General features: G+C 40.5%; 1 long non-coding RNA gene across 1 annotated transcript in view; it reads right to left on the bottom strand.

Annotated features, from left to right (window-relative positions):
• The window catches only part of LOC147832132 (uncharacterized), a 194,803-nt gene extending 183,739 nt beyond the window's left edge, over positions 1-11,064 (bottom strand). Inside the window, exon 1 of the long non-coding RNA XR_015518210.1 lies at positions 10,928-11,064. This is a non-coding gene — a long non-coding RNA (uncharacterized LOC147832132). The remainder of the gene's footprint in view (positions 1-10,927) is intronic.
• Positions 11,065-14,952: the final 3,888 nt, after the last annotated feature.

Below are 14,952 nucleotides of genomic sequence, written 5' to 3'. Positions count from 1 at the left end.
ACTGGTTATAGCGGGAAAGCTGTTCATACGGAGGTAAGCGGGAAAAGGAATGGAGTCGTACCTCTGGCTACATAATTTGTGGTCTCCAAAAACATATTTAGGACTATGTTTTCAGAAGGAGCCTTTGTTGTATTCACATGTATAACAGTGATCTGCAAGTGATAGATTGTTGGTTTTTGTGACAACTATAATATGTAAAACAGGAACACAAAAGGAATATCTAAAAAGCAGGAAAACACCTTAATCATAGTCTTATTCAGTCTTATTCAGTGTAAGGCAAATAAATAGATTACTGATGTCCATGTAAATGTAGCCAGTGATCCAAAATGGACACAAAAGAATGGGTCAGTTAAATTTAATTAATCTTTATTTCTAAAGGACTTTTGCATTGTAGATTGTGTCAAAGCAGCTTGTTATAGAAGTGCTAGTAAATTGAATCTGTATCAGTCCAGTTTTCAGAGTTGAAGTTCAGCATAGCTCAGTTCAGTGTGGTTTAATTTTCCCTGCTGAACAATGGGCAGAAAATCCACATCCTAATCTCTTGACCTGATCAAAAATTACTGTACAAAGATGGTTCACTCACAATAGGAAAAATGAGGAAAAAATGCATCACTCAGTAGACCTATTCACATTCAGGTTTCTTAGCAGGATAAGTGTTGAATCCTTTAGTTCATCCATGAACACAATTTCAGCAGAAGTCCAGCAGCATATAATGAAGACGACAACTCCTATGAAATCCACACTCAGTCACAATGTCTTCAAACAAGCCACGTTTGTTGTGAATACACATAATCTAGCAGTAAAAAAAAATACATACTCTGCTTTTAATCAGGAGAGTTTCTCTCAGTATAAACAGGATAACATAAAACTTTTTATTGTTTTCTCAAAAGTCTGTTCACAGTGGTTAATATATTTCGGGTCAGACACACGACGGCTCCTGCTGGCCCTCTGGACCCAAAATCCTCCCCATAAAAACTGAAGCTGTCATCGCTGCATTTTAAAACAGAGCAAAGATGTAAATTTTAAGATGCTAACAGAACTACGATGACTTCTAAACCTGTAAATCATACAGATGTTTGGATGTGCTGAAAGATTAGGTAACTTTGCAGTAAATAATCACTAAAATGTGCAAGTTGTTCGTCTAAGTTCATTTCAGCAGCGAAAAGATCCAGTGATGCTAAAAAGGCTCAGTGAATATTCACTGATTATATTAAATATACAGAGATCTCATTGGGGGCTGTAACCAACATAAATATCTGATCAACATCTCAAATAGGCAGCTTATAATGGCTTTTTTCTGGGAACAAATTAATGAATACATTCATTTTCCAAATAGCATTTTTCTAATTTTTCTCTAATTATTGCATTTTGTTGTTACACATCATATCAACAGTTCTTTACACTGATTTAGATGAATTAAAATAGTTAAAATTAGTCATGTTTTTTATTATTATAAAATTGAGTAACCCTTGTCACATCCGTCAAATTTATTTGTAGGTTTTCATTAATATATAAGAACTTGTACATAAGGGTCTGGGGCAACAGAGATTGGGATCCACGTGCAGTTTAATTATCAGGAGTATTCAGGCAGTCAATGTTCAAACACAGGAGCAAACAAGAACATACAGGGAAATTTAAAAGAGTAGTCGAGTTCACAGGCAAATAAGGTTGATAGAGGAGGCAAACAACGAAAACCAGCAAACCAGGCAGGGGTCAAAGAACTAAGGATGACTGCTTGAAACTGATGTTTTGACTGTTGAGACTGTTTTGAAACACTGCACTTAAACATGCTCAGAACCACCCAAGTCACATGACTAAGGTGATTCAAAACACCCTGGTCATGTGGCTAAAGTGTTTCAAAACACTTTAGAGAAACATTAAACAGAATGTCAATTGGAGGTGCTCCTTTCGGAGGTAGACCAGAGAAAAACAATGTTATTTGCAAGTTTGTCCTCCAGAATTAATAACAAAAGAAAAAAAAGAAAAAATAGAGTGGGAGAATTTAGCTGGCGCAGTTAACTCAGTGGGGTCTGAACATCGCACTGTGAGTGAATTAAAAAGAAATGGTCCAATGTAAAGGTGTCAAATTTTGTAGTGTCTATTTAGGCTTAGTGCAAATAGCACACCTTGTTGGATTGAGTTAGTTGAGTGATTCCCACCCATCATCGTTTGATTGTTTTACCACGTTTGATCATGAACTGGGTTCGAATCCAGCGTCTGATAAACTCATTCTTTTTTCACCAACTACATATCAGATTTTGCTTGTCCAAGGAAGACAAGTAGGAATCGTTAATAAGTGTGTATTATGTTAAGCGCATTTGAGCAACATATATTATTTGCACATTTATTGAATGGAAATGTTTCAGATTCACGTATGCAAATGCGCCTTAAAAACAATGTGCGTTCAGTCAATCGCTCCGATTACATTGGAAAAATCGGCGATCGCTTCAAATTTGCGCTTTTTGGCTGATCAACTGCATGCTATGGAACCATGTATTCATTTGAAAGATGTATATGTGTCAAGATTACCAGCGATCATATCTAAGATCGCTGGTTTGTACTAACTATAACCATGGACTACAAATCCGCCATTTATGGACTACATATTCATACATGCACTTCGTCCAGACACACATGCTTCCTCATCTAAACTGATTACATTCACACCACCTGAGGATTGTCAGAGACTGATTGCACACACTATTTAAGCCACACACTCACCCATTCAGTTAGCCGAGTCTTGTTCACTATAAGTAACACTACAATGTGTCTCCTAGTCTTGTTATCCTGTGTACTGACCTTAGCCTTGTTAGCATCCTTGTCTTTGTCTGCCGCCTGCCTTTTGACCTTTCGCCTGTTACTGATTACGATTCTGGACTGCCTTCACATACCCGTTTGTACCTGTTTGACCATTGCATGCCTGACGACGAATAAACCTGCGTTGTGGATCTTACCTCAGTTGCATGTGTCACTCCCCGTGGTTACAATATGTAGTCTATAATTAGTCTAGAACAGCTTCAGTGTCTGTTTGCAATCTTGGGGATCTGAGCCAGGTGTGTGTGAGTGTATAAATAGTTAAGTAATAAGTCAATCGTAAGTGTCAGCTGTGAGTGTCACTAGCCCCTTCCACACAGTGATATCAGTAAATATCCTGCAAGGCAAGGATGTAACAGAATTTTTTTTTCCGGTACCAATGCCAGTAAATTTTAATATCATTCACCAGAAACAACCTCTAAATGTCTGCGCTTGTATTTGTAAACATTGAAGGGGTTTAGATTTGTTAATGATCACCGCATTCTAATTGTGAACGCACTCTTTATGGCAATTTTCATTCTGCGTTCACACAGAGCAGCATTACAGGAAATTACCAGTTATGTTACAACTACTCTTTTGGGAAAATTGTTGTAACAAATTTACCAGTATTTTCAAAAAGGCCTGTTCACAAACCTTTCTGTCAGTATGTGTAAAAGGGGCCAGTTTCTGAATGACTTTCAGCTGTGGCATTAGTGATGAGTGCAAAGATTTCTGGGAGTTGTAGTTCATATCACTGGCACATGCGTAAAACATCTAAATTAAACAAATTAATTTATTTTTGAATATATATATATATATATATATATATATATATATATATATATATATATATATATATATATATATATATATATATATATATATATTAGTGGTGGGTCGTTATTGGCATTAACGCGAGACTCTTATCGCGCAAAAAAAAAAAAAAAAAACTGTTAATCTATTCTCAAAGTTGGGTTGGAAGCTGGGTCTATTCTACGCAAGCTATGGTGACTTTCACCTTGATGTTTTAGCGGGGATGTATAACTGACCTTTGAGCCATCTGACAAAAAAAGTGCCGAAAAAAGTGACAAATCAGCAGGATGTAGAGGTCTGAATAAATTTCCCAATAAACCAGTTGTGTGCTGGTTGTCTATGCGTGTGTGTAAGTGTGTGTTTATACAGACAGCTTGTTATAGTTCAGTTATGACTTTAGTCGGATTAAGGTAATTGAAAAATCAATGTTTCGAGCATATATAGGCCTACAGTTCAAAATTCATGTTTAACTGAATAAACAGTAAGTAAACACAAGTCCATCTTTTTGAACATAATTTATTTTCATCACCAATTATCGCAGTAGAACAATTTCTCAAGCAGATTGTGTTACATTTTGGAAACCGGAGATGAGCCCCCGGTCTAATGCACCACCTGGCATATATATATGTGTGTGTGTGTGTGTGTGTGTGTGTGTGTGTGTGTTTTTAAAAATCTAGATTAATCTAGATTAATATTGGAATTAATCTAGATTAAAATGTCTCATTTGTCTCATGTCTCAATAGGCAAGCAGTCTATTAATTCAGGCTTACAATTCTAGCTTTAACTGTGTATATATATATATATATATATATATATATATATATATATATATATATATATATATATATATATATATATATACAGTTAAAGCTAGAATTGTTAGCCTGAATTAATAGACTGCTTGCTTATTTTTTCCCCAATTTCTGTCTAAGGGAGAGAAGATTTATTTTTCAACACATTTCTAATCATAATAGTTTTAATGACTCATTTCTAATAATAGATTTATTTTATCTTTGCCATGATGACAGTAATAGGCGAGGCAGTGGCGCAGCTTGCTGGATAAGTTGGTGGTTCATTCCGCTGTGGTGACCCCGGATTAATAAAGGGACTAAGCCGACAAGAAAATTAATGAACGATGACATTAAATAATATTTGACTAGATATTTTTCAAGACAAATGTCTTCAAAAGAGTAAGTGATGCATCATATGCTCTCTCTTTTTCTATTTAAGTAGTAATGCGGGAATGAAGTTGATGATTCCTGGTAAAATGGGTTGAAAATTGCTGTGGTAAAAAAGAAAAGAAAAGAAAAAAGCTGAGATGGAGACTTTTTTTAGGTCTGCATGTCTCCTGAGAGGGACATTTCCCACTGTTTTATGAACCCTGACAGAGGAACCTGGCAAAGATATTTTCCCCATCGTTCTCTTTCCCTCTCTCCCAATAACCCGTTCCAGCACCCTCTCAAACATCCACTTTCTTCCATTATTCTTTTTGTCCCTTTTTCACCTTCTTCCATAAAAGAAATGAAAGACAGATTCTGTGATCTATTCCTCTCTCTGCTTGATCCATTTCTGAAGATCCAGTATGTTTTCTATCTGAGTGATGAAAGTGTCTGACTGTCCCACTGGGTCCAGAATCAACAAAGCATTAGCCTGATGGATGTTCCTCTCATTATTTTCCTATTTCAGAGCTCTGACGTTATGTTTAAATGCTTAACCTGAATGAATGAGTGCTGAAAGCGGGCTGTGTTTGTTTGACTCGGTTGAAATCACAATAAAGTAGGGAGAAAAGAAGGTCAAACTTTAAAAGATACAACTTTTTTGTATTTATTTATTTATTTTAATCAAAAATGTTTATATTTGGTGCTCAGCATAACTGAGTAGACCCCTTTCAGATCTGTGTTTTAAATTAATATTTTCTTTAAAATGTTTACTATAATGTTTTTGTGCAAATACAGTACCAATTAGCCAAGGATCAAAGCAAAACTGGAATTAATCTAACAACAACAACAACAACAATAAGTAAGATCCCAGTCCAAAATGAAAAAAAACCCCACCAAAATAAATATGTTAAAAGAATATTTAAGTATGATATATTCCGTTCTTTTCAAATTCGTTTTCAAACAAAAAATGAAAACTAAGAAAACAGATGTTTTTCGGTTTATCTTTGCTCACAAAAAAAAAAAAAGAACAAAACAAAAAAAAAAAGATTTTGTCTCAATTTTCGGTTTAGAGTAGATAAACAACCTTTAATATTCATTATACACTTAGGCGGTGCTGAAATGCCCATTTTCCTCTGATTGGTCAACCAAATCTGAGGAATATTATATATTTATAAGTTAGAATAATTACCCCCCTTTTGATTTTTTATCTTTTATTATTTCCCAAATTATGTTTAACAGAGCAAAGACATTTTCACTGTATGATAATATTTTTTTCTTCTGGAAAACATGATTTTTTTTTTTTTTCGGCTAGAATAAAAGCAATTATTGTATTATTATTATTATTATTATTATTGTTGTTGTTGTTGTTGTTGTTGTTGTTGTTGTTATTATTATTATTAATATTATTATATAGGCCTTGCTTGGAAATAATCATGCAAACCAGGTTTTGCTCGGAAAATGGCTATATATATATATACTGTATATATATATATATATGTCACCGACTCGGTCCCAGTCATTCCCCTCGCTGGCCAGCAGAGGATGCCATCCCCGGACTTCTAAGCATTACATCATCAACCTAGACTGATTGTGCACACACCTGATCTGAATCCAGTTAACGACCTACGCTCCCCATATAAGCCACACTCAAACTTCAGTTCATTGCGAAGTCTTGTTCAGCCACGGCAAACATTTCCGAGCGTTATTCCCTACCTGCTCTTCTGTGCTTTACACCGGACTGTTTCTGACTCTTTGTTGCCTTCTGCCTGCCCTCGACCCACGCTTGTTATACGGACTCTGAACCACGCTGCCTGCCAACGACCCACGCCTGTTACACGGACTCTGAACCACGCCGCCTGCCTCTGATCCATGCCTGGTAAATCACTCTGTGTCTGTCAGCCGCCAGTCCCCCGATCTATATTGAATGCTGTTGATGTGAGTTCACACTTTAGTGCGTGTTGGATGTTTGTGTTTGAACTGTGTCTAATAAATACTGCAAAATGGATCCCTCCGTGTCAGTCTTCTCGTTACAGAAGACTTCGCCCAACATGGATCCCGCAGCCATGCAGGTCTTGTCCCAAGAAGTCACAGCTCATGCTCAGGTACTAACTACACATCAGCAACAGTTGTCTCATTTAACCTAGCTCACCGATGTTTTGTCAAGATCAATGCAAAATCTACAAGTTGCTTCCACAGCGCAACTCGCTGCCAATTACTCTCCAAGTCAACACCCCGTTACACCGTTCCAGACATTTTCCGGTGTTCGTTTGGCAGTTCCCGACAATGGGACTCAACAGCCCCATCTGTTCAATGATGAAAAGAGTAAAATTGCTTTTGTGTGTTCCCTACTCACAGGGAAGGCTTTAGAATGGGCTACTGCTGTTTGGCCAGACAATGCCCCAATTTTCCCCTCATTTAATGACTTTCTTAAATGTTTTTGCATAGTATTCGACCATCCTGAAGGAGGTCGTAATGCTGGTGAGGAGCTTTTGTGTCCAACAGAAAAATCAACCTGCAGCCGAATTCGCTCTACATTTTCGCACACTAGCTGCGCAGACTGGCTGGGCTGATGATCCTCTGAAGACTCTCTATAGAAAGGCTCTAAACCTCGAATTGCAGACTGAGATGGCATGCCGTGATGAGAGAAAATCACTGGACCAAATCATGGAGCTATCGATCAGGTTGGATCACCTAATTCGAACTAGAAAACCCCTATGTTCTGTTTCTCCTTGTCCTGTATCCCCTGAGAGCTCCACTGAACCCATGCAACTGGGCAGAACCCGATTAACCCCTGAGGAACGTGAAAGAAGACTGATAAATCACTTATGCCTGTATTACGGTCTTTTGGGTCATACAAAGTTGCTGTGTCCCAATAAACCTTTACCCAAGACATTTTACCGGGGAGTGCAACCACTTTGTTCGCTACCTCCAATAACATTCTGAGTTTACCTGTTTGTCTACAATATGGTGATGTAAAAATCCCAACTCTAGCTATTGTCGATTCAGGAGCCGCTGGCAATTTCATTGATAACACGTTTGCCACAATCCACTCTGTTCCTCTAACCACCTGTGATTCTTCCCTAGCCATCACTGCTATAGACGGATGCCCCCTGGGGGAAGAAAACATTAAATTCCGAACTCTGCCACTCTCTCTTCAAACAGGCTCTCTTCATGAAGAAGAACTTTCCTTCCTCGTGATTAACTCTCCTCAGCACACCATTATCCTCGGGTTACCCTGGCTACAGACTCATGATCCCCAAATCTCCTGGAGTACTGGTGAGATTGTAAAATGGAGTGCTAATTGCCTTAACCACTGTCTACAGTCTGTCACCCCTGTCCAGATTAACACTATCTCTGCCTATTCTGACGATCCTGATTTGAGTCAAATCCCAGAAGTCTACCAAGATCTCATTGAAGCATTTAACAAGCAGAAAGCCACTAAACTCCCTCCTCATCGTGAGTGCGATTGTGCTATTGAGTTCCTACCAGGTACAACGCCCCCTCGCGGAAGGATCTTTCCTCTCTCTCAGCCGGAAACTGAAGCCATGAATACTTACATCTCGGAGGAGTTGGAGAAGGGCTTTATTCGACCATCCACATCACCCGCTTCAGCTGGCTTCTTCGTAGAAAAGAAGGATGGGAGCTTGCGCCCGTGCATTGATTACCGAGGACTGAACGAAATCACTGTCAAGTACCGCTACCCTTTGCCATTAGTTCCAGCAGCCCTCGAACAGTTACGCTCAGCACAGTATTTCACGAAATTGGACCTCCACAGTGCATACAACCTTGTTCGCATCCGGCAGGGCAACGAATGGAAGACCGGCTTCTCAACTGTAAATGGCCACTATGAATACTTACTTATGCCCTTTGGCCTAGCAAACAGTCCTTCCGTGTTCCAAGCCTTCATTAATGAGATATTCAGAGACATGCTCAATCAGTGGGTCATCGTTTACATTGACCTGCCGTATACTCATCTACTCCAATTCCTTACCTGAGCACATCCAACATGTCAGCAGTCCCTAAAGCGCCTGATTCAAAACCAATTGTACGCCAAAGCATCCAAGTGTGAGTTCCATCAGACATGTATATCATTTCTGGGTTACATAATCAGTCCCGAGGGTGTTGCCATGGATCAACAGAAGGCCGATTCAGTCCCTCAATGGCCCAAACCCGAAACCATCCGGCAACTCTAACGTTTCCTCGGCTTTGCTAACTTCTATCGAAGGTTCATCAGAAACTTCTGTACTGTAGCTGCTCCCCTCACAGCCATGGTGAAAGCCAATAATGCCCGCCTGAAATGGAGTCAGGTAGCCACCCGTTCATTCAACCAGCTCAAGTCTCTCTTCTTCTTAACCGCACTCATCCTGTGTCATCCTGATCCCAATCAACCATTTGTGGTAGAAATTGATGCCTCCAACACTGGTATCGGGGGTTTCCTCTCTCAGAGATCCAAGGCAACCAATAAACTCCATCCTTGTGCATTTTACTCTCGCAAACTCAATCCAGCTGAGAAAACTATGACGTTGGCAACCGTGAGCTTTTAGCCATGAAAGCAGCATTGGAGGAGTGGAGACATTGGCTAGAGGGCGCCAAACACCCATTCACTGTCGTTACAGACCACAAGAACTATGAGTACATCCAGTCATGCAAAAGATTGAACCCAAGACAAGCAAGGTGGGCCTTATTCTTCACACGTTTCAATTTCAAGGTTACTTACATTCCCGGATCAAAAAATGTCAAAGCTGATGCTCTATCCCGCTTGTTTGATGAAGAAGAATTGGCTGATGATGTCAAGCCAATCTTAAAGGAATCCCTGATATTAGCCCCCATTCCATGGGATATCGATACTGAGATTCTCCAGGCATCTGATTAGAACCCTACTCCGCAGGCATGCCACGAGAACAAAATATTTGTCCCCCCCCCTATCGTTACGAGAAAAACTGATCACTGAAGTTCACAACAGTCCCAGTTCCGGTCACCCAGGCAGTACAGCTACCATCCAACTCATTCAAAACCGTTATTGGTGGTCCTCAATAAACAAAGATGTCCAAGTTTGTCAACAACTGCTCCCCTTGTCAAATGGCTAGGCACTCTCGTTACCGTCCCGCCGGTCTACTGCAACCCCTAGAAGTCCCACGTCGCCCCTGGTCACATAGAGCCATCGACTTCATTACTGATTTGCCCCAGTCACAAGGAAACACCACCATACTCGCTGTCGTTGACCGATTCTCAAAGGCTTGCAGACTCATAGCCATACACAAACTACCCACAGCTCTGGAAACTGCCGAACTATTATGCAACTTTGTCTTTCGCTATTATGGACTACCTGAAGACATTGTCTCAGACAGAGGTCCCCAATTCACATCCCGTCTCTGGTCTGCCTTCAAGAACCTTCAAGTTAACGTCAGCTTTACCTCCGGTTACCATCCTCAATCCAATGGCCAGACCGAATGCCTGAATCAAGAGATTGGTCGGTTCCTTCGCTCTTACTGTCACTCCAACCAAGCCGAATGGAATAAATTCCTCATCTGGGCAGAGTACGCACAGAACTCTCTGAGAAAACCATCTACGGGTTTAACCCCATTTCAGTGTGTACTGGGCTTTCAACCCCCTCTATTCCCATGGTCCGGCGAACCTTCAGAGCTCCCAGCCGTTGATTTCTGGTTTCAGAAATGTGAGGAGGTATGGAACGCAGCTCACACCCATTTATCTTATGCCATCAGGAGATTTCAAGGAACAAGCCGATTGTCGCCGTCATCCTGGTCCCACGTATTCCCGTGTGGCTATCTACCTCCATCTAAAACTTTCCTGCATGAAACTCAGCCCCAGGTACGTGGGTCCTTTTCAGATAGAGAAACGGATTACTCCTGTATCCTTCCGACTGACACTACCTAACCACTACCGTATCTCTCCCACATTCCATGTCTCCCTGCTCAAGCCTGCTGCTGGTCCAGCCGAGGTGGATAGGGAGGTGGCAGCCGGTGAACAGGGTCCCCCACTTATCTTGATCGACGGAGAAGAGGCCTATCGGATCCCTGAGATCCAGACGCCGGGGCGGACAACTACAGTACCTTGTTGACTGGGAGGGGTACGGCCTGGAGGAAAGATCTTGGATCAACCGTAAGGACATTCTCGACCCAACTCTGTTGAATGAGTTTCACTTGCAGCATCCGGAAATGCCAGCCCCTCGCCCCCGTGGAAGACCCTGGCGTTGCGATTCTTGTCACTTCAGGAGCCGTATGTTGGAGGGGGGCTCTGTCACCAACTCGGTCCCAGTCATTCCCCTCGCTGGCCAGCAGAGGCCGCCATGCCCAGACTTTTAAGCATTAAATCATCCACCTAGACTGATTGTGCACACTCCTGATCTGAATCCAGTTAACGACCCACGCTCCCCATATAAGCCACACTCAAACTTCAGTTCATTGCGAAGTTTTGTTCCACGGCAAACATTTCTGAGCGTTATTCCCTGCCTGATCTTCTGTGCTTTACCCTGGACTGTTTCTGACTCCATTGCCTTCTGCCTGCCCTCGACCCACGCTTGTTTTACGGACTCTGAACCACGTCGCCTGCCTCTGATCCATGCCTGGTAAATCACTCTGTGTCTGTCTGCCGCCAGTCCCCCGATCTATATTGAATGCTGTTGATGTGAGTTCACACTTTTAGTGCGTGTTGGATGTTTGTATTTGAACTGTCTAATAAATACTGCAAAATGGATCCCTCCGTGTCAGTCTCCTCGTTACAATATATATATATATATATAATTTAATAATAATAATTAAAAGCCTGGGATTTAAAAAAGTGCATTTCCGCACCACCTATGTGTATAATGAATCAAAATATCAAAACCAAAAAACAAAAAGAGTCAAAATCTTTTCTTTTTTTTTTTTTTTTTTGTTGAGAGAGAGAAAAAAAAAGAAATGCTGACATTTTCTTAGTTCTCCTTTTTTGTATGAAAATGGATATGGAGTGGAAGGAAGATACCCTCAATAATATTAACTAACATTTTAATAAACAAAAAATCAGGACAAACATAAAACTGATAATTTTTTTTTTTTCATTTTTAATGTATGTTTATTCCATATGACACACTTCCCTCAATTAACTTAAATTTAACAATGAATACCATTTGTAATTTCTAACTTTTTTAAAAAATAAATTACAATTAAAAATGCCATTTGTGTTGCAGGCACCAGCGACCTAGAGAACTACAGCTCTGCCACTAAATGGACCACAAATCACAGCATACACTGCACACACACACCGGTTCCTAATCTCGTCTGATTAAAAACACTCACAGCCGAAGCTGCTCAATAACTCATTACACAGATTATTTTTATAGACCACGTTTGCTCACACACATTGCCAAATGTAGCATTTTCATTTCCTTGTCTAGCCGTGCTCTTTGATTCTTGCATTTTATGTCTACTCCTATCCTTGTTCCTAGTATATCTTACTTTTTTTCCAGTTTTGACCACTTACCTGTTTATTTACGATGACTTCTGGATTATCTATATGTACCTGATTGCTCCATTTGTTGGCCTTGCCTGATTTACAATCATTGTAATTAAATCTGCATTTTGATTTACAGTCTGTAAGATACTGGTTATATTTGGCGTTCAATCATGAATTGCTGCTTATTTTTTTCTTGCCACTTATTTCAAATAAGCTGAAACAACATAGTTTTTAGATGACAACGTAATTGTTTTATATTCAATCAACTTACATTTGTAAAAAAACTGATAACTTAATTTCGTCAACTTTTTTTTTTTTTTTTGTTAATCGTTATTTCCCTTTTGTCCACTGTCTTGACTCGTGATTATAACCTGTGTTGCTGCTTGTGTCTGCTAAGCTTTGCTGTGGATTACTAGATGCTTGTTAGATTGGAAATGGTTTATTACATCTGTATAAAATAGAGGCAGTCTGTTGAGTCCAGCAGTGTGTGTTAAGCTACTGTTCTGCACATTTGCTGAAATAAGCTCACAGCACAGCTGCAGTCTATGCACATATAGATGATGCTGGGCTCCTGCAGCCCCGGGGCCTTCACTTCTCCACTGCAGTAACAGAGCTGTAAAAATACGTAAAAATGGACACCAGAAAAACGTAAATAAAACAAACAAAAACTATTTTTATTAATTTTAGTAGTAGTAGTATAAATAGTTATAATAATATTATTATTATTATTATTAATAATAATAATAATAATAATATTGTTTTTCAATTAATCTTTATTATGAAGCTTTTCAAAATGAAGAAAGATAAATACATTTTTGTGAAATGCACTTAGAAACATTCAGTTATCATTCATTTTGTTGTCGGCTTAGTCCCTTTATTAATCCGGGGTCACCACAGCAGAATGAACCGCCAACTTATCCAGCAAGTTTTTATGCAGCAGATGCCCTTCCAGCCGCAACCCATCTCTGGTAAACATCCACACACACATTCACACACTACGGACAATTTAGCTTTCCCAATTCACCTGTACCTAACTTCTAGTTTGCTAATTTCTACCGCCGATTCATACGAAACTTCAGCTCTGTAGCCGCTCCCCTCACTTCTATGGTGAAATCTGGAAATCCCAAAATCAAGTGGAACCCCAATGCTATCCGAGCCTTTAACCATCTCAAAGCCCGATTCTTCTCAGCACCTATTCTCTGTCACCCAAATCCCAAGTTACCCTTTATCCTTAAAATTGACGCATCCAAAACAGGCATCGGAGCTGTATCATCACAGAAACAAGTGGCATCTAACAAACCCCATCTCTGCGCCTTCTTCTCACGAAAACTCAACTCAGCAGAGCGAAACTATGACATAGGCAACCAGGAACTCCTAGCTATGAAGGCAGCTATGGAGGAATGGAGGCATTGGCTGGAGGGAGCTAGTACATTCGCTCGGCTAAGAGATTAAATCCCTGTCAGGCTAGATGGGCTCTGTTCTTCACACGTTTCAACTTCTCTGTTACTTTCATTCCTGGACCAAAGAACATTAAAGCTGATGCACTCTCTCGCGTCTTCGAAGACAATCCTAAATCAGATTACGAACAGCCCATACTACCTGATTCCATTATCCTAGCACCCATTTCCTGGGATATCGATGCTGAAATTGCCTAAGTCGCAGATCAACATCCATCACCTCCATCCTGTCCAGCAGACAAGGTATTCGTTCCACAACCACTCAAAACCCAACTCATCGAGGAGATCCAATCCAGTCCCAGTTCCGGTCACCCAGGCACCACAAGCACAGTAGATCTCATTTCAAACCAATACTGGTGGCCCAACATAAGAGCTGACATCATTGACTTTATTAAGAAATGCTCCTCTTGTAATATGCATAAACATTCCCGTCATGCTCCAGCCGGTCTTTTACAACCCCTAGAAATCCCTTCTCGCCCCTGGTCTCACGTTGCCATTGATTTCATCACAGATCTTCCCCCGTCCCTTGGTCATACCACTATACTCACCATCATTGATCGCTTCTTCAAAGCATGCAGGCTGATTCCCATCCCTATGCTCCCCACAGAAACAGCCGAACTCCTATGCAACCAAGTTTTTCGATATTATGGTCTCCCCGAAGACATCGTGTCTAACAGAGGTCGCCAATTTACATCAAAAGTATGGTCTGCTTTTTTCAAAAATTTGAATATTGATATTTGCCTCACCTTTGGGTACCACCCCCAATCCAACGGGCTGGTTGAGTGGCTCAATCAAGAGATCGGATATTTTCTACACACATACTGCCATCAACATCAAGAAAACTGGAGCTGATTCTCAATGTGGGCCAAATATGCCCAGAATTCTACACGGAAATCAGCCATTGGCCTCACTCCATTCCAGGTAGTTCTAGGTTTCCAACCCCCCCCCTGTTTCCTTGGTCAGGAGAACCCTCTGAACTCCCAGCCCTAGATCACTGGTTCCAACAATGCGAGGAAACCTGGAACGCCGCCCTTACTCACCTGTCACATGCAGTAAGGAGATAGGAACAGGCTTATCACCATCGCCATCCTAGCCCCTCATACGCCCCTGGACAATGGGTATGGTTGTACACCAGAGACCTTCGCCTCTGACTCCCCTGCAAGAAGCTCAGCCCCAGGTACGTGGGTCCTTTCATGATTGAACGCCAAATATAACCAGTATCTTACAGACTCAAATTGCTTAACCATTAGCACATCTCTCCCACTTTCCATGTCTCA

Source organism: Danio rerio, chromosome 20 (genome assembly GCF_052040795.2).
Source record: "Danio rerio strain M-AB ecotype USA chromosome 20, GRCz13ab, whole genome shotgun sequence".
Taxonomy (NCBI): Eukaryota; Metazoa; Chordata; class Actinopteri; order Cypriniformes; family Danionidae; genus Danio; species Danio rerio.
Note: the sequence above shows the minus strand (reverse complement) of the source record. Positions and strands in the feature narration are given on the sequence as shown.